Source organism: Pteropus alecto, unplaced genomic scaffold, assembly GCF_000325575.1.
Source record: "Pteropus alecto unplaced genomic scaffold, ASM32557v1 scaffold20, whole genome shotgun sequence".
Taxonomy (NCBI): Eukaryota; Metazoa; Chordata; class Mammalia; order Chiroptera; family Pteropodidae; genus Pteropus; species Pteropus alecto.
The window spans coordinates 25,562,084-25,582,171 of NW_006436298.1; the positions used below are offsets into that span (position 1 = coordinate 25,562,084).

General features: G+C 38.5%; 1 long non-coding RNA gene across 1 annotated transcript in view; it reads right to left on the reverse strand.

Moving 5' to 3' along the window:
* The window catches only part of LOC112480601, a 12,276-nt gene extending 3,670 nt beyond the window's left edge, over positions 1–8,606 (reverse strand). Inside the window, exon 1 of the long non-coding RNA XR_003046683.1 lies at positions 8,517–8,606. This is a non-coding gene — a long non-coding RNA (uncharacterized LOC112480601). The remainder of the gene's footprint in view (positions 1–8,516) is intronic.
* Positions 8,607–20,088: the final 11,482 nt, after the last annotated feature.

Consider the following 20,088-nt stretch of genomic DNA (forward strand, 5'->3'; position numbering starts at 1 on the left):
TCAAACATGATAAGCATTTTACAAATATTAATGCCACTATTGTTTTTATTTTTATATAGTTTTTTGCCCAAATTTACTATAAGAACTATGGGTACTAAACAGAAAAATAAAAAGAAAGGCTAAATACCTTAGAATGTAACTGTATTTGGAGATAGTGCCTTTTTAAAAGGTAATTAAGTTAAAAGAAGGCTGTTAGGGTGGGCCTTAATCCAATATGACTGGTGTCCTTATAAGAAGAGATCAAGACACAGACAATACAGACCAAGGACAACCACGAGAGGACACAGCAAGAAGGTGGCCATCTGCAAGCCCAAGAGAGAAGCCTCAGAATGAAACCAACCCTACTGACACCTTGATCTTGGACTTCTATCATCAAGAACTATGAGAAAATAGATTTCTGTTGTTTAAGCCACCCAGTCTGTAGTATTTTATTATGATGGCCCTAGCTTACTAATATAATATGCTACAGAGGAAGCACTTATTTTATACTGGATGTCTTCTAGACTCTATTATATCCAATCAGACCTCATGTCCTGATTTACTATTTATCTTATATATTATCTCAACCCTTCAGCCCTGATCTGTCCGCATTTCCACTGTCCCAGATTAGATGTTTATCCTCTCTTGTTTGGATCATACCCAATTGATGTTCCTGCCTCCAGTTTTTCTACCTCTGGTTCATCCTATCTGCTAACACAGAATAATCCCTATTACTCCACTGCTTAAGACTCTTCATTAACTTCCTATAACCTAAAGAATAATGTCCAAACTCTTGTGCGTGAATTATAAGCTGCATCTCCTCCTTCCAACCTGCCCCCTTCCTGTCTCAGATCCTATCAAGCCCTTGTTTCAATATACATAGCAAGGTTGTGGGAGGGGGTGCTTGAAGTGATAGAAAAGCAAAATGTGTATAAAATGAAAGAATTGTCACAATCAATCAGGGCTAAGATAAACTCCACACTGCCTTCTGTTTCTGGTAGAGGAACTAGGGTTAAGAGATAGAAGGACATTCAGAGAGCTGCCCAATCAACCAAGTGACTAGAAACCATCTAGAAATAAACATACATATTTAAAACCTTTTGAATTTTTAATATTTCAAAGATATAAAGAATAGCCAACCCACATTTTTTGAAAAAATATAGGGAAATGAAGAATTTCTCACCTTTAATGTTCAAGGATTATATCATTAGTAACTTCCCTAGATGTGAAATGGAAAAATGTCTGAGGGTTTTCACTAACAAACTTTTAGAAACTATTTTAATACTTTGTCAATAACTAAATGTCTTTTCAAAAATAAATAATAGCTAATATATATTGAAAACCTTCTATGTATCAGGCATTGTTTTAGGGACTTTACATACATTGTCTCATTTATTTCATACTAGTTTCCTATATAGTAGATACTTCTATTATTCCATTTTACAGCTACCAGAAGGTAGTACTGCCAGCTTTATAGGAGGGCCAATAAGAAGACAGGTCAGTATCTTCTTGAGAATCACCTTTTCTTTTTTCCTGAGTCTAGAAATAATTTTTATATCTGATTTGAAACTTTTTTTGTTTAAATGGGTTTTTAAAGAAAATAATCTTTTCAATGGGCTGTCTCAGACTATAATATAACAATGGCAGGGGAGTTTTAAATGTATCGGTTGATAATTTGAAATTATCATGAAAGAATATAATATCAAGAAAATATTATAGCACAAATGAGTCAAAAATTTGCTTTGATTAAACAGGGGATATTATATCCACAGGTAAAAGAGGAAGCCACATCTCCTAGCCAGCTAGTTAAATGTCAGTTAGAATCGAGATATTAAGCAGAATTAAAGGCAAGATCTTGCTGCAGCAACACTGTGGTGAGGAAAGCAGCTCATCTTGAGTAACTTAGAAATTTAGTAACCACTTGGCAGAAGACTACAATTCATAAAAGCAACCATTTCCTGAAGGCACTCCCACCTGTGATAGCTCCGCAACCAGGACCCAAGCAGAGGGAAAAACTGCTGATCTACACACAGGCATATCTTGCATTATTATTCTTGGCTTTATTGCACTTCACAGGTGTTGTGTTTTTTGTTTTTGTTTTTGTTTTTAACAAATAGAAGGCAAGACCCTCCGCATTCAAAAAGATTGCTACTCGATTTACTGTGATACTCACATTATTACAGTGGTCTGGAACTGCAACTGAAATATCTCTGAGATTTGCCTGTAAGTAGTTCCAGTATAAATTATGTACCTACCAGAAGTTAATCAGGGGTCAATTCAAAAAGGTTAGGGAAGAGGAATGATAATAGCTACTATTCATCAGATATCTACTATGTATTAGCCAGTCACTCTGTTAAGCCCTATCTATAAGTTATCCTATGTAAACCCCAAGCGAACACCCTGAGGTATTTTTATCTCTGTTACAGATGAGGAAATACAAGGCAAATTAGACTACATAACATGTTCAAGACGATTGTTCAAGACGATTGAAGGCAGTAGGAAAACTGCCTTCAAACCCAGATTTATTAGAGTTTAAAGCCTATGGTCTTTCTACTGCTTCAAGCTGCCTCAGCTATTACTGAACACAGAATCTTATTTGTTTGTATAATTGCTACAGTTATTTAAGCAATAGAGTCTTATTTTCAGAAAATAAGACCCTCGTTCTCAATTCACCACATCAGCTAGAAAGGTTTGTAAAGTAGCTCTTTGCTATGAAAAACAAAATTGACCTATTTAACAGCAACCTATTACAGCTGCCATGATCATCATCTCTGTATCAGGTCTATAGCAGGAGCCTAAGGCTTGCAAATCCTATATAACAAGGTAATAATGCATTGTGTCATTCAAAGGGTAAAGAGCTAGGATTGAAAGTGGTTAACTGGAGAGACAGATGAAGGCTTCCGGACTAGTGAAAGGATAGTCATGCTGGTAAGTATAGGAAGGAACAGTAAGAAATATTATTTTTTGATTGGTTGCTGCTTATATAAGTCGGTAAATGTTTTGAGTGTCATCTTTGTGAGAAGAGAATTGTGGGGGCACAGAAGGAAAATGATTGTTTCTTTGATTTGTAAAAGGCATTGTATCTTAAGATGGGTAGAAAGTGGGTAACTAATAAGAATATTAAGCATAATTAATCATGATAAATAATAAATTTAACTGATAATTTCAGCTCTGTAAAGATATTCCAAGAGGTTTTAACTTCAAGAAATAGTTGTATTCAAGTCCAGAGCAAACTTCGACGGAGAAACACTGAAGATAATAGATAAATTCCCGCGACTAAACTAAGGTGAGCATATTCTTTATTTTTATTCTGATTTGCATGGTATTTAAATCAGGAATATTCTGGAAGCTCTGCTTAGCTGTTTCAGAAAAGCTTCTTTTTATGGAAAGTAGTCCTTATGGATAATCATTCATATAAGAGCATATATGCAAAGTGCCAATCACAGTGCTTGCCGCAGGTGTAGCTCAGCTTTCTTTTCCTTATTGGAACTCTAGCTATTCAGACTTTTGTTTCATGATCCAGCCACCACCTGCATGTAATTACCTGAACTTTAATCACTTCAGAGGAAAGAATAGCTTCTAGAGCTTCTAGAGTACTATTTCTTTCATTAACCAAAACCTATACAATTAAAGTAGATGTTTTAACCCATGTTAAATTTTCATAAAAATAAGATGTCGGTTCACCAGGTTTTGTCATTAATGACTATAGCGGTCTATGTCTAATCCTTTCAATGCAGACAAGGTAAAAAAAGGTGCCTTTTACCAACTGGATAATATTATAGTAAGACGACCAGAAAAATGATTTATGTTCAAATTCCAAGAGAGTAATCAATTTACACTCTGAAGCATGTCTTCTGATTGCCCTTTTCTCTAATGTAAAACACCATGTAATACAATTTATTGATCATAAAACTACTCATCCATAGTCAAAGTATTTCATTCCATGATTTCTAGATGCAATCTTCAAAGAAAGGACTGATGTGAGATTAATCAACTATTTACTCTATATAGAGGAAGACCACCCACCTTTTTTTTAGCTCTGCATAGAGGGAGGCCTCTATAAATTGCTAATGGAATTCTACAGCTCACTTTCATAATTTATTTCATTCAAATGCCTAGTAAGTTTTTAGGCCTCTCTAAATCACTAATAGTTCTTCCCACATAATCTTTTTATCTTCCCTAGGTTAAAAAATTAGACAACATTTTTCTTTTCTAGCTTTTCAAAGTTACAACTACCCTTCCTTCCAAAGATATTTTCATTCAGAAAACAATGATTTCATTTACATTACTTTAAAGATGGTAGAGTTCTAAATAATATCAAATTTTCTTCCTACTAATCAATGTATATTCAAATGTCTCAACTGAGCTCATATTACAAAGAATTGATAGATTAAATCACCACATGTTTAGTAAATTTTTCAAAGAGGTTAAAGAAAGGTGTTTGGATCTCATAAATAAGTATTTTTATAAAGATTTCCAAATTTTCCATAACTTGAATTTGAATAGAGATATATTTCATTTTTAATCTCATAGCATGCCAATGCTTTCTTTTATTCAGAAACTGGTATGTATTAAAATAGAAAGTTTACATTTCTATTCTCAAAATGTTTGAACCTTGGGAGTTCACTTCCTCTTTCAAAGAAATTGTAAAGCCACTGAGTTTATCTTAAATGCCACTTTCAGCTTTATCTGAAAGCCATTTTTACATTTGCCTTTAAATTTATTTCCAGTTGGAAATAGGACACATCACCTATAGTCTGAGTCTGCATTCATTGACAGTTGGAAGAAACAATAACAGTTTTGATTCAGGGAAGGGCAAATTCCCTGATTGGGTTCTTGGCGGAGCATAAGAAAATTCAAATACATCTCAAAGTCAAAGTCATAAGGAAAGTTTAGTAGAGAAGGGGAAAGCAAAGACAACAGAAAGCAAAGACAAAAAGTCAAAACAAGGAAAAAAGCCCTGAGTATCAGGGAATTCAATTATTATATCATTCTTTAGTTCCTCTGAGTTACAGTTCAAAGACTTTGTTTACCCATTTTCCTTTGATACAGACATAGAGTGAGGCAGGATAAGAGTATGTAGCATGAAAATGTAAGAATAAGTAGTGTGAAAGGCCTACTGGCAGTTCCCAGCCTTCCTTCTATCCATAGGTTCCCCTTGGTTTTAGACATAGGGAATGAATGGTTTTATTTTGTGTAGGGCGTCACTTAAAGACTGCTTTTCCCATTTCCCCTTTACAGTGTGGGAAAATGGGTTGTTAGCAATCCCAGCAGAAATCTTCCTTTGTTCTGCAGGTTTCCTTCTGGTCTGGCTGCAGGGCCATCAGCATATTACAGTCTCTGAATATAGCTTGATTTAACATTTTAGTTCTCTTGCCTTCTCCCTAAATTAGTTTCTAGAGTGAAAAGTTTTAGTCACAGTCTGAGGAGAAAAAAGATATTTTATTTAAGGTCAAGTGATTCTTTTAATAGTTTCCCTACCTTAAGGACCAGAAGAATATAATAATTTTTAACTAATTATGCTTTTCTTTGAGTATGTTCAATCTAGCACAAAAAGCCTTGCTAAATGATCAGCTCTCACCTCTCATTTGCAAGGGTCTTTCTTTGATTATGAGAAAACCAAATTTAGTAGTTCCCTGAACTCCAGGCAAGTGTTCCTTATAAGAACTGTTTGTTATAGTCACTTTAAAGTAGATTTTAGAGTGTTACCAAGAACAGCAATTTGAAGCTTATAATATATTGGTTATTTAAAAATTAAACCAAGGCAGGTTTAGTCAAATAAGAATGTTGATCTTTACCTACAATTCAAAAGGAGCTATCTTATGCTGTTTCTGGTGTTCTGGTAATTAATATTAAAAGTCACAAAATTTTATGAGTTTTTAAAATTCTTCTAAGTTATATTCATTTTTTAAAATCTGGTAACTTTTTCAAAGCAAATTGTATTAATGAATCACCCAGTTCCTTATTACACGAAATATGTGGTCCATGAACCACGCTGGCACCATCTGGGAGCTCGTTATATGCAGAATCTGAGACTGACTAAATCAGAATATGCATTTTTAATGAGATCCTGAGGCTTTGCATAATCATATTAACATTTGAGAAACATTGAGCTAGTTAATATTGATACTGGGAAGGGCTAAGGACTCTTTGTTACAGTTTCCTAGTTTATGCGATTAGACAGGCCACTGTGGTGCAAATGGGTTGCAGGTGCACCCAAGTAACTACTCCCTCAGCCCTCAAAGCAGATGGATGGGGAGTGACACAGCTAGAACCCACCAGAGCAGTCCCCTACAGTTTGTAAGTGTCTTTGTCCATTAACCCCCCTGTGCCAAACAGATATTTTCACTTTCTCTGTGTGCTGCTACATGAAAAAGGTAGCAAAGCTCTGCTCTTCTGAATTAGATTTAATGGGGGAGTACTTCGATGGGAAAGATTAGAGTGGGGAAGTAAATAGAAGTAGGAAATCAACGCTCTTGGGCACAGACAAATAAAAAAAAAGAAGCCAGAATGAGATTGGAAATTTGCTTCAGTTCTCCAACTCTTTGCAAAGTTAGATAAGTAGAACCTATATAACAACAGAATGATGTTGGAAGAATAGTTCCTGGCTCACAGAATTTTTTATTCACAGCTCTTGCTTTAAGATAAACCAGCAATATTAAAAACATTCTAAAAATTGTTTAGCAGTAAACCCTTGGCGATAGCAAGAGAAGGATCACTGAATGACAGGATATAGACCAAATCAGAAAAAATAAAATTTCTCTTAGCTATATTTGTCAAAGCATTTGTCCAGTGCTTTGAAGAGAGTGACTTAGAAGTTGATAAAAGAACCTAATTCTATAGCAGTTCTTATTGCTGTAAATGGCATTGTACTTTAGCTAATTTTTTAGTTAATGTTTTAACTCATTTCTTAATATGAGTCTGCCTTTCTCAATGAACAATTTTTAAAGGGACAAAATTAAAGAATCTCACAGTCTGAGCTTCTCTCTTGTGACATAGCAATGGCTTCAAATTGGTTTCTCTTGCTACGGTTTCCCTCTTTCAAATCCATCAACAACAACAACAACAAAAAATCGTTTAATAATACAAATCCTTTTATGTCACTTTTCTGCTTATGCTTTTTCAATGACATTATGTAGCTTTCCAGATAGTTTAACTTTCTTCATTTGACACTTGCATTCTTTTAAGCCTTCTTAAGTCTCAACTTCCTTTGTTATCCCATCTGCATCCATCTGCATTCCAACCATATCTAAGGGGCTGTAGTTCCCCAAAGGTGCAATGCTTTGTAATGCTTCTGTGTCTTTGTACCTACTATTTCTTCTACTATAATGTTCTCCTGTTCCATTCGCTTGGCTAAATCTTTCCCATCCTTGAAGCTCCAGCTCCAGTGTTACCTCTCATAGAAAGTCCCCCTTTCATCTTCCTTTCTAGGAAAGTGATCCCATGGAAACCTACGTATGTCTTTATCATGGGATTTCTCACAGGACATTGTCATCAGGACCAGCTTGATGGGTATATGACCTGTAAGGTGGTTATATGACCTGTACGGTGCCCTTCGCTCTGAAGGGCCCCTCTCTTTACTTAATATTCTGCTGTCACCATCTTGAAATTCTTAATTTTATATTTGAATTTGTGTTTTGTAAGTCAAGTCCGATGGGACAATGGCACATGCACCTGAGCAGAGGAGATTCATGCAGTATGTGTAATCTGCCATTCCTTATGCCCCATTCACATAAAACATTCGCAATGCCCCAAAAGCACAGAATTACAGTGGACCTGCAATGCATGAGACTTCAGCAAGACTCAAAACAAGATAAGCATATTATACCTATCTCAAGAGGACATACTTTCTATTCCAACAAAAACTTGCTTTGCATGCAAAAACAAGGCAATGATGTCCTAAGAAGCAAGAATGAGCAAGGAATCCTATCCTTTTTTCTCTTATCTCCTTGTATTTGCCAATTCTCCAGTCAATTGGTGCTGGTTTTGAACAGATGCTAGGTCTGTGTTAGGCTTTGTGGGAGATTCATATTGTATCTTGTAGTTATTCATGATATATAGCTACTTAAAAAAAGTATAGGGTAAAATGTACAGATGTTCGTGCTTTCAAGAGATATGTACACTGAGGCATAACAGGAGCTGGGAGATTTGCCTCAGATGCCAAAGTAGATGTTTACCTAGGTAGATAAAAACATAATTTCTGTATAAGCAACTACAGTGGCTCAAGGCGAGAGATGAGAGTCCTAACATATGGGCTGAGTAGAGCCTCAATGCTAAGCAGTGGCCTGGGTCCCCACATTCCTATCAAATAAGCATTGTTTAAACAGTTTGTGTGCATGGACCTGGGTTCTGGTCACCAGGAAAGCTGGGAATCAGCACAGAACTCTAGGCCCCAGGGAAGGACAACTCAAAGGACAAGGCAGAACCCCAGTCCTATAAGGCAGGAATTAAAGGAAGGTTCTCAGAAAAAAACTCTTAGAAAAGACTTGAGCAGGAGCCTGACCTACAATCAAGACCAAGAACACTGATGGACTTACGTGCTTAGTTGGGAGTGACATAGAGCCTGTGGGCATCAGTGAGTCCAGCAAAGGAGAAGGTGACCTAGAAGCCAAAGAAATTGTTCCAGGTGAACTGAGAGGAAGATTCATAAAACTTACATAGGAAACTTACAATTTAGTTTGAAAAACAAGACAAATACATGTGAAACAAAGTGGAACTGACTTCAGCATAACATATAAGAGCCAAATAATGGAGTTCTTATTTTAAGTAATATGAGAAGTCAAAGTGGGTTGGAGAAGTGAGAAAAGGCTTCCTGGAGGAGGTAGCATGAGACCTGGATGTTTGAAAGGAGAAACTCAGCTTAGTAATAATGAGTCCACAGGAAGCTGCAAATGGTGACGGTCTCCATAAGGGGTCTGTGCCTGGAAGTGTGGGGTGTAGACAAAAGCCATGTGGTAGGCTGAATAATACCCCCTCAAATAGTCCATGTCCTAATCCCCAGAACCTCTGAATACTGCTTTATATGGCAAAAAGAACTGAGATGTGATCAAATTATTGAGGTAGGGAGAATATCCTGGGTTATCCAGGTGGGCCCAATGTAATCACAGTGGCCTTTATAAGAGGAACACAGGAGGGGTCAGAGTCCAAGGAGAAGGAGATACAATGATGGAAGCAGAGGTTGGAGTGATGTGCTTTGGTTTGGAGGAGTGGGCCACAAACCAATGAATACAGGCAGCCACTAAAGCTGAAGAAGGCAAGGAAGCAGATTCTCTCCTTCAGCCTCCAGAGGGACCTACCCTGCCGACATTTTGGCATTAGCCTAATAGAACTGATTTTGAACTTCTGGCCTCCAGGACTATTTTAGAATATATTTGTCTTGTTTCAAGCCACTAAGTATGGTAATTTGTTACAGCAGCACTCAGAAACTAATAGAGGCACTAAGAAACAGGGACCAAGCTGCAGAGCTCTTTGTAATCAGTGTGGCTGTGCCAGTGAAAACCAAATGTAGCCACACATATGATAGAACTTGCTGCGAGATGCTTTCTTCTTCCACGTGGACCGCAGTAGCGTGCTTCAAGATGAGCCCTGCACTGTGTCCAGAGCCCTCAGGTGCCAACGGGTTTTAGATAGATCAAGGGGCTGGCAGATTAGTTTGGAGTGAGGCCTCTCTTCCTGGCTTGCAGACAACTGCCTTGTTACTGTGTCCTCATGCGGCCTTCCTTCTGTACATGCACATGGAAAGAGAGATGCCTGTTCTTTCTTCCTCTTTTGATATGGAACCGGTCCTGTGGGATCAGCCCCCACTTCCTCTCATATAACTTTAATTACCTATCCCCAAATACAGTCCCATTAAGGGTTAAGGGCTTCGATGTGATTTTGGGAGGACATAATTCAGTCCATACCAGATGGTGATGATCAGGATGGCTTCATCTTCTACTTTTAGGGCCCATGACCTCATATTTATCATTGCTATGAAAACCATATCTGGAAGCATTATGAAAAATACTTCCAGAATACTTCTTAATTTTCAGACATTCACAAGACTTTCCTAATGTCACAATCTGCCTAGGAATTTGCCCGTCTTCCCTAAGAAGAAGGAAACCAGGTTGGATACTGTCACTGTTTCCTCACTTACCTATGTGAAATGCTAATTACAGAAAGTACAACAGAGAAAATATTATCTTTTTGTGAAAACTTTGCAGCTGTGGGCCTGCTTTCAGGATGTAATTATACAAACTGAAACTGGTCTCAAGCAAGACACAAAGGTTACCATCCCAGCTACATAAAGTGCCTGGGGAGCTCCTCTAATTACCATGGACTAGAGGTTTTAGTCTTATATCTCTTTCAAATAACATCAGCAGCAGCAGTGACAGCCTGCACCTTCCAACATTACACTCCTTCATTAGTTTGCTCTGACTCACCCTCCTCATATCCTACCACCCAATAAACCTTTCATCAAGTGATTTATTTTTCTATGTACCGGGTAGCACTTAAGCCACTGCTTTCTTTCTTCCTTTTTTATTTTCTACCAAATAAATATCAAGTGTCTCCTCTGTGCAAGGACATTTATATATGCTATTTTATTCAGCCATCATTGTAACCATGCTAAGTAGACATCGTCCTTCTATAAATGGGAAGTGTGAGAATCAAAGCAGTTATGCAGTTAGGCACCAGTGTTGAGTCATCCTGGTGGGCATCCAGAGGGAAGGAAGGAGAAAGGAAGAGGGAGAGATGGATGGAAGAAGGAGGAGCGGGGAGAGAAATCTGCCACAAAGTTAGCTGAGCCCCATCTCTGTCGTCCTTCCAGATCAATATGGCTCTTCACATTCCCAGAGCTCTATGCCCAGAGACTAATTTTATAGGAATTCATTGTAATAGGAAATTGAACAACCTGTTTGATGAGAACTGGTTGGACTTGCCGTCCAGACAGAGCAAAACTGTAGTGCAATTCTATAAATAAGCTCTGGCTCCTGTGCCTAACGAGAGCTTACAGTCAGCCTAAAGGAAAATATACTCTGTCTTTGCTGTCAATTTCCTTTTGTCTCAAATGCAGAAGTGATTTTTTTTTCCTCTCTCCTAGATACTTCTCTCTATCCAATTGGGGCAGGACCCCAAATCTGCCTACAGGCCAGCCGGTTCCCTGTTCACAGCCTCCTCCATGGCCAGAACCAAGAATGTCACACCCACATTCTTCCCATCCAAGCACTGGGGGAAAAAAACCCATCCTTCAGCTGCCCTTTCTCTATGGCTACAGACTTGATCTCTTCAGGAAAGCATGCAATGGCCCAGCTCTAGTTTCTTTCTTCCTCTCAGCGGCCACTAAGCTGGGCCACAGGGGCTGGGTTCCACAGGACAAACCAATGTTTTTCCATGAAAAAAAAGTGAAGATGTTATGGATTTAATGTATATGTCCTCCTCAAACTCATATGCTGAAATCCTACCATGTGATGGTATTAGGAGGTGATCGCATTAGGAAGTGGGACTCACATCGAGTGGTAATTAGGATGAGATGGGATCGTGAAGGCAGAGCTCCCAGTATGGGATTAACGAGTTTATAAGAATCGTGAGAGCTTGATTCCTCTCTCTGCTATCTGCCATGCAAGGATACAAGCAAAAGTCAACTGTCTCCATCCAGAAGAGGGCCTGCACCAGAACCTGACCATGCTAGCACCCCAATCTTGGACTTCTAGCTTCTAGTACTATGGGAAATAAATTTCTGTTGTTTATTAGTTACTCAGTCTGTGGCATTTTTGTTATAGTAGCTGAGATGATTAAGACAATCACTGATCCACAACTTTGTGAGAATTTTGGCATTATGGTTATGTTTATAGAAAAATTTTAAGTTGTCAGACAAACGCACAATGTAAAAACCATTATTTGATAAAGACTTATCTTAATTTAAGAGGTTGAAAAGGAGGATGATCAGGTGGGTAGTGTCCCAATCTAGCCTCAGGCTGATTGCATTCAGTGTTGTCCCCGGAGCTCAAATCAGTGCAGGTGGTATGATTTCTAGTCTAATTATTTGGAGTATTAAAGAAATACACATTTATAAATCAGATAAAATATGAGTTCAAGTATACATCTAACCAAGCTATAAGGAAATTCATCTGAGGTAGTATTGGGACCAGCTGCCTTTGCAGGTCTGTTAAGAGCCTGAAAGTCTTGCACAGTGTCCAGAAAACACTCTGTCCTCCATCTGCCTTTCTGGGGTCTCCATTCTTCATTCCATCATGGGCACCACTGACATCTGCATTGCCTAAGCCCACAGTGATCCATCAAAGTCTGATAACTTGAAGTCAGGTTGCACAGGAGGTACAGGAATGTTTGCAGAGACTGGAAACTTTCCCCCCACCCATAGGTGCCCCTTTGTCATCTCTTTGATGTATTGCCACCCACTTGGGGCACATAGGTGGGTGCAAGTACATCCACTGCCATAGACCACTCTCTTTTTATCATCATAGGGAAATCTTTTTGCCTTTTCTATCTTTTTCCTCAAAGATTTTATTTCATTCCTGCATTTCCCCTTCCCCTCTACCCAAAATATTCTGTATTATTGCTTCATTGGGCTTGGGTTTTTAAAAAACTTCAAAGGTCATTGACTTTGGACTATGAGTTTAAAGTGATTCATATCATTTTTTCTTGACATAGTGACCGGATTTGATTTTGTGTTGGTGAATGTACATGTAGTGGTTTAATTAGGTTGTATGGGCAATATTGAAGCCATATGCCCAAAAGAAGAAGTTTGGTATGCCTGATGAACAAGGGTGGAATGTGTTGGTCCCACTGACCAATGTACCTTTCAGTTTTATTCCCTCCCTCTCTAGATACCTGCCATATGCACAGTCTAACACAGAAAGGTCTCTCATACTCACATCACACCCCATGGTCCTTCCACCCTGATCAGACTTGTTCGAACCATAGCAGGCATCTAACCCAAGGCCAGCCAGTCATTTATGTGGCCTCAACCAAGAGCTCTGCTCAGTAAGGGCACCCTGTATGAATGATGACTGACCAAGCATTGATCCTCCATGGTACTGAGGGTGAGCTCAGAGACAGAGAGCAAACCAATAATGGAAGGAGCAACAGAAGCAGAGATGGAAAGTGAAATGACAGTTATGAAGTAAAACCAAAGAAAGAACACAGATTTCTGATGCGGATGTAGTGACAGGACAGTTGGTGGCTAGAACTGTGTTCTCACATTAAAGATCTTCCAGCTCCTACTTGTCTGAAAAGCCTGGTTATATGTGGTTCCTGCTTTCCTTTCTCTGAATATCCTTTCTACAGACTCTAATCCTCTGAGTAAAACTGAGCCTCTCTCTGGTCCTTGCAATCTAGGAGAGGCTCACTCACGTTTATTTGACGTTCCTAAGGCTTAAGTATTAGTGCAGTTAAAGAGCAGTAAACTATGATTCGCTGATTAATTAACATTTCGAAGAACAGCACTTAACAGTTGAATTTACTCCAAAGTTTGAAGATTGAGCTGTCCTAGAGAAATAGTCAACAGTGAATGCATTTGGGAACTCACTGACCCTCTCTCCTGGCTCCTCCTCCTCTGACCTTGGTCTCTGTGTTCCTTCCGCTCTTCTGTTTGTGTACCTACTTCCCATCTCTCCTTGTTACCATTTCTCTATGGTTTGAGTCCCTTGTTTTATCTCTGCCTCTTCCTCTTCCTTTCTCACTGGTTTCTCTCTTCTGTGTGAATGTTTCTTTCCCATTCCCCTTCAATACATCTCATTCCCTTTCTCTTCTTTTTGTCTTCTTTTCATTCTCTGGTTGCTTCTGCTCCCACCTTCCTCCTATTACTTTCCTTATTACCACTCTTTAAAGACCACAAACTGGAAAGGAAATATATTTATTAGAATTTATTGTGCTTATCACATGTTGTATTCTATTTTTTTTATTTACTAGCAGATGACTTGAGCATTTTTGTTGTTGTTGTTTAATAAAAGTAAATACCTGAATAATCTGCTTTTGCATGTGTCTGTCAGCTGATTGTTTTCTCCAATATTCTGTGGCATTGGAAGAAAATAAAGTTTCTCCAAGCCCAGGACTCTGCATAGAAGGTTACCAGGGAGATAATAGAGACTCCGATCAGTTTATATTTGAAAGAACTTTTTAAAAAATTTCCCTGGTGTTTAAGTAAAAGAGAAAAGAAAAAGAAAGATACAATCAATTACTTACTAACTCAGATTATTAACCCAAAAGATAGTGGTGTTATTGTAGTGAAAATTGTGATGTTAGTTCATTATATAGAAATTCTCTGTCTTGTTGGTACCCTGGAGCTGACTTTCTACTTTTTACTGGATTCATTTTGTAATGTTCTCATGTTGCACATTTACTTTGTGAATCTGAGTTTCAGAGTATATCCTATTCTTCATAGACAAAGTCTAAAGCCCTTGTCATAATTCCTACCATCCTGACAAATGAATAAAATCCCCGTTGGCATTTAATGTCAGCAGAGAAATTATCCAGCCTTTGGTAAGCATGATAATGCTCTTTCTGTTTATGTCCCAGAGCATAGTCACCTGCCACCTAGTGTCTTAATAAAAAATTGCAGTAAATGATTCATTTAGTCGAGGTCTTCCGGGCTCATTCTGAACTCCTCGTTGGATTTTTAGGATTTAGCTTCGGACTCTTTGGAATAGCAGGCAGCTCTCTCTATGAGAGGCCATTAGACCTGACTTCTCTACTCTGAACAGCAGAATCCCATCGGTCACACTCTGGTTGGTATGTGACAATATCCAAAAGAGTTTGCTAACGTAGAACTTTATGGGAAAGCAAAGGATGGTTGAGAATGGCTGGAACACACCCCAACCATGGCATGAAAGGTATATAAAGTACAAAAAGTTAATTTTATACTGTTACCTCAATAATAATCATACTTAGTAATTGCAATGACGTTTTAATTTAACATTTCACAAATGTTTAAGTGGAGTATGAGCAGGGCACTATGCCAGGAACTGAGAATGTGGCAGCAAGTGTCAGACAGGGGTCCTGTCCTCACAAAACTTACGTTCTATGGAGGAAGATGGATGACAAACAAAATAAATCCATATTAGGATATAGATTATAAATGATATATACGTGTCATGAAATAAACTTATTGGAGAAGATGACTTTGCTTAAGGTGGTCAGGGAAAGTCTTTCTAAGAAAGTGTCATTGAATGAGACTCAAATACTGAGAATATGCCACATACAAAAGTATCTGGGGAAAGTCATTCCAGGCAGAGGAATCAGCAAGGCAGAGGCCTGGAAAAAGAAATGGATATGAGGCGTCTGGGGGCCAGAAAGAAGGGCAGCATAGTTGATGTGTGATGAGCAAGAAGCAGAGTGATGTTCTCAAAACATTGCTGATTTAGGACATGAAAAAGAATAAAATTGTCCTCTGAGACTTAAATTTTGAAATCAATGCATAACGGATCATGTATTTATTGGGACTCTTTAAATCAGTCCAAATTAAGGGGAAACAAAGTTGTGTCATGGGAGAGGGAGAGGAATTTATTGGTTTATGTAGCTAAAAAGGACACAGGTGTGTCTGAGGATTCTGTCACTGGCTTCTCTTTCTCTGCTTCTCTTTGAATATTGAATTCAGTCTTTCCTACCATTAGAACCATGGATGCTGATAGCTCTAAGCTTACATACAGCATTCTAATCTAAAGCTTCTTTAATCTCAACTCAGTTTGAAAAACCCAGAGAAGGACTCTGATTGCCCTGACTTTTGTGCTCAATGCTTGGACCGATTGCTGTGGCGGGGAAGTTAAGAGCTGTGACCCACCTAGCCTGCATCGCGTGCCCATCCCTGGGGCCAGGTCAGTTACTACAAATGGAGGGGAAGTACGTGGTAACACAGATATGGTCCCTGAGATATTGAGATATTTTTGTCTATCAGAGATGAGAAGAAAGATATGCTAAATCATATTAAGGCTAGAATGCCAGTAAGATGTTTCTTTAGGTTAAAAATAAAATGGAAAAACAAGGGATCAAGTGACATTAATGTTATCCAAAGAAAAAAATGTGTCCTTCTGAAGGAGTCTTGGTCAGCCATTAAAATACGGAAAGAGGAAAGTCACTAAGATGAACACTGGCGGTTCTCACCTAAATGCTGTCTGGGGGTTAGGGAGTCTTGGCCAGTGGTCCCTAAGGCAAAGTGTATTGTTGAGATAGCCAGTCTCTGAGCTAGCCCCTCTGTGGCCCATTCCATTTTAATTTGACACAATCAGTGAGTTTCTGTCTGATATTAATATGAAGTATATCCTATTAAAGAACTCAAGAATCTTTACCATAGCTAGGGATAGTTGATATGTTTCTGTCCCACACCAATTCACTTAAGATTTTGCTTTCTTGTAATATTGTCAGCAGAAAAATCTACATCTTGCATCAACTATTGCTGTTCACTCACATAAAATTTGGCATCCTTTTTGTTCGGGAGACTTTACTTCTCTCTTAAGTATTCTACAAAATGCCCTTCTGCTCGTTACTTATTATAGGAAAATAGCTCCTCCTTCAATTTCTATAATACTGAAACTCAGTTCAGAGAAAGCAAGAGAGAGAGAGAGAGAGAATATCCATCCATTCTTCTGGCTCTTACCTGCCTTGTCTTCAGTATAAACAGCATTCCACTTTTTGGAGAAGGTTTTATATTGCATTGTTTTTGACATAAAAGTAATATTTTAACCCTGCCGAGGGTTAAACAGATCCAATTTGGGAAAAAATTATGAATGACAGTAAAGATCAAACAAAATATTAACCACTGTTCTAGACTGCATAGAATTTTTAACTATTTTTCTCCCATTTATTCACTCACTGATTCAACTAATGTTTATTGAGCATTTACAATGTGCTATGCACTGGGAATACAATGTGGAACAAGACAGGCAGGCTCCCAGTCACCATTATGGTTATAATCTACTGTGATCACTTTATCCCTGGATTCTACCTGGATAATACCTGGATTCTACCATGTCTGAAATAAGATGAGGAATAAGACTTGGACCCTTGGTCTTGGTCTTCAAGATCTTTTAGAAATTTGTGCATGGAACAGACAGACATGTGCAGATAATGATCATGCTCAGCACTCTATGGCAATTTTTAAACAATGTGGCAGAGGTGTATTGAGGAGGAAACAATTCATTGTGACTGGAGATCTATGGGAATAGGGCACTTAGGTCATAGTAATGGAACTGACCTCTGTAGGACTTAAATGGGTAGAATAGTTGAAGGAGGAAAAAGAATTCTAGGTATAAGGGACAGGGTACGCAACAAACTGAAGCAGAATGCTAAAGACTCCATTGAGAGAATGTGGGCTAATTTTATAGGACTAAATCATTGAGTCCATTTGGATGGTGGTGGGACAAAGAATTTGGGATCAATGGGAAGTTAGACTCCAAGTCACAGAAGGGACAATGTAGACTATTGCATTGCCATGCATAAGGTTTAGATTTTGTTCTGCAGCAATGGCAATCCATCAAAGATGTATGATCAAAAAATATTTATCTTTGTTGGAAGCTCAGAAGAGGGGCTCAGGAGGCAAGAACAGAGAAGGCGAGAGGAGAAAGTGTCTCTTAACTGCTGCCTTGTCATTTGTCCAGGCAAAAGAGAAGATGGAAACCTGACTTATGTTGGTTTCTGTAGAAACAGAGAGAGAGAGAGAGAGAGAGGGGAGTTTAAGGGGTAGAACTGGCAACACTTCTGTGATGGAGAGAGGGAGAGGTGGAATAGGAGAGGAGGCACTGAGGGTGACTCCAAAGTCTCTCGCTACTTAGGGGTCAAGTGATGGTGATGCCACACACTGAGAAAGAACACTGAAGAGAAGGGTAAATTTAAGTTTCCAACACATCAAGTGTGAAATTCTAGGGAAACACAGGTAGAACTGTCCAGGCTTGACCGAGAAATTTCAGTCCCCAGCCCTTTATTACTAGTAACTCTTTCATGGTCTGTCTGCTATGTACTTTGTGTTAAGCTACTTAGCAAGAGATCTGAGTAGATTGTCAACAGCCACACTTTTCAGATAAGAAAAATGAGAACTCAGAGACATTGCACTTGCCCAAGTTCACACAGCTATTAAGGGGCAAAACCAGAATTTGAATCCAGTGTATGCCTGACTCTAAACCCTCATATTTCTAAATGTCTTGCTATCTCCTGCTCTTACAACTTCCCTCTCTTATTCCTTGAGGGACAATTAATCTTAATTGCTTTAATTACATGCATAAAATCATTCTCTGCCTGAAAAGAAAAATTTAGGCCATTCACTTTATTCTTAGCTATCGGAGAAATCATAAGAATACTTGACATATCTCATGCTCAATGTCATATAGCTGAATTCTCCTGGGAGATATTGAGTTCAAACAAACAGAATACAGTTTTTTTTAAGTTAAGCCCTAGAAACAACTATACCATCCCAGAAGGTGAAGTGGATATTTCATTAATAAGAAACTGTTATTTACCAAAAGTTGAATAATCATTATCATCAGTTCTTTGTTAAACAGTGATTCTGTATAGGGAGTTTGGGCTCTACTTGTACTGCTAAATCTAGTTACTGTGTTGTGAAAATTTAGTATTTCAATATCAGAATCTCCCCACTTGTTAATACAGCTTATGGCAACTGTGTTTTCAAGAAACTTTTGATTGTCTTAGACAAAGTTGCTTCTGCTGGTGAGATTTGAAATTATCTCTCAGATTGCACCATTCCTTCGGGTCGGTGTCACCTTTGGGTGGGGAAAGCAATGGTTCTCAATCCTGACAGCACATTTGAATCACCTGGAAAGCTTTTTAAAAAAATACTCCAGCCCAGGCATCACTATGATCCTAAAAGGCAACAAACATGGACAAACACTGCCTCAAGGTGAACAGGACAGAAAAATGACAAAGAGCTTTGGAGGCAGATAAAACTGAATTTGAACCCTACGTCACTACCTACTGGCTTTGTCATTTTGGGTAAATAATTTCACTTCTCTGAGTCTCAGTTTTTCACTTATACAATAGGAATAATACCTATTTTGTGAATTATCCTAAGGATTAGGGATGAGATGTGCCAGTGCAATAAATGTGGGTGGAGTGGATGAGAACCAGGAGGAGGTCTAAGGCAGAAGGAAGGGCCTGTGGTGGGAAGAGAAGCCAGAGCAGAGAGGCAGAAAAGGGGACTCATAGAGCAAACTGAGGTGTGCCTCAACCTTGTAATGATTCGTTTCCTGCCTCTCATATTTCCTTGAAATCCAGCTAAAAGCAAGAGATTGGCTCAGAAAGAATGAGAAATATTGCCCTGAGGAAGCTCCGCTGTGTGGAAAACCTTGATGCTTCCAGTCACCCTTCATACTCTCTGATGTGGGAAGGTTTATACCACCTGTGCATAACTTGACAACTAGCCCCTGGGGTTTGACACTTACTCTAGAACACTATACTACCTCAGTGGTCTTCAAGATGGAGTCACCAGACCAGCAGCAGCAGTATCATGTGGAAATTTGTTAGAAAGGCAAAATCTTGGGTCTCCTTCTCAGACCTACTGAATGCAAGATTCTGAGAATGGGTCCCAGCAATCTGTGTTCTACAAGATCCCCAGATGATTCTGATGTATGCTAAAGTATGAGAACCACGTATTTAAGTATTATAGTGGGTGCTCTCAGCAATAAAAATGATTAGTAATAAATAGACACCACAGCACTTTTCAATTCATTCACTATTGTTAAATAAATTCCTAATTCTTATCTTCTTGGCTCAATAAATTTAATAAATGAGATATCTGAATAATTGAATTCTCCTTCAGAAATAAATAAGAAATCATCCTTTAGACTTCCCTTGTTAAAGCTGTCAAATAACACTTACAATTACATTTTTACATATTGATACTGGTATATTTACCTGTGTATGAATATGTGTTATTTCCTATATTTAAATATGTATGGCAAGGATTTCCTTTCACAATCACTTTTTTCGATGTCTCAGGTTACTCTGCTACTTTTCCCAATTAAGTGTCTTCTGAAGTCAGGGTGGGCTGTCATTGGTGAGCCTATAATATAGCCATGATATTTTTTACAGCACAAGGAGAGGCCGTCACTGCAGGATGTAAAAGTTTAGATTTGGGAGTCAGGTGGGAATAGGTTAAATCCCATACCC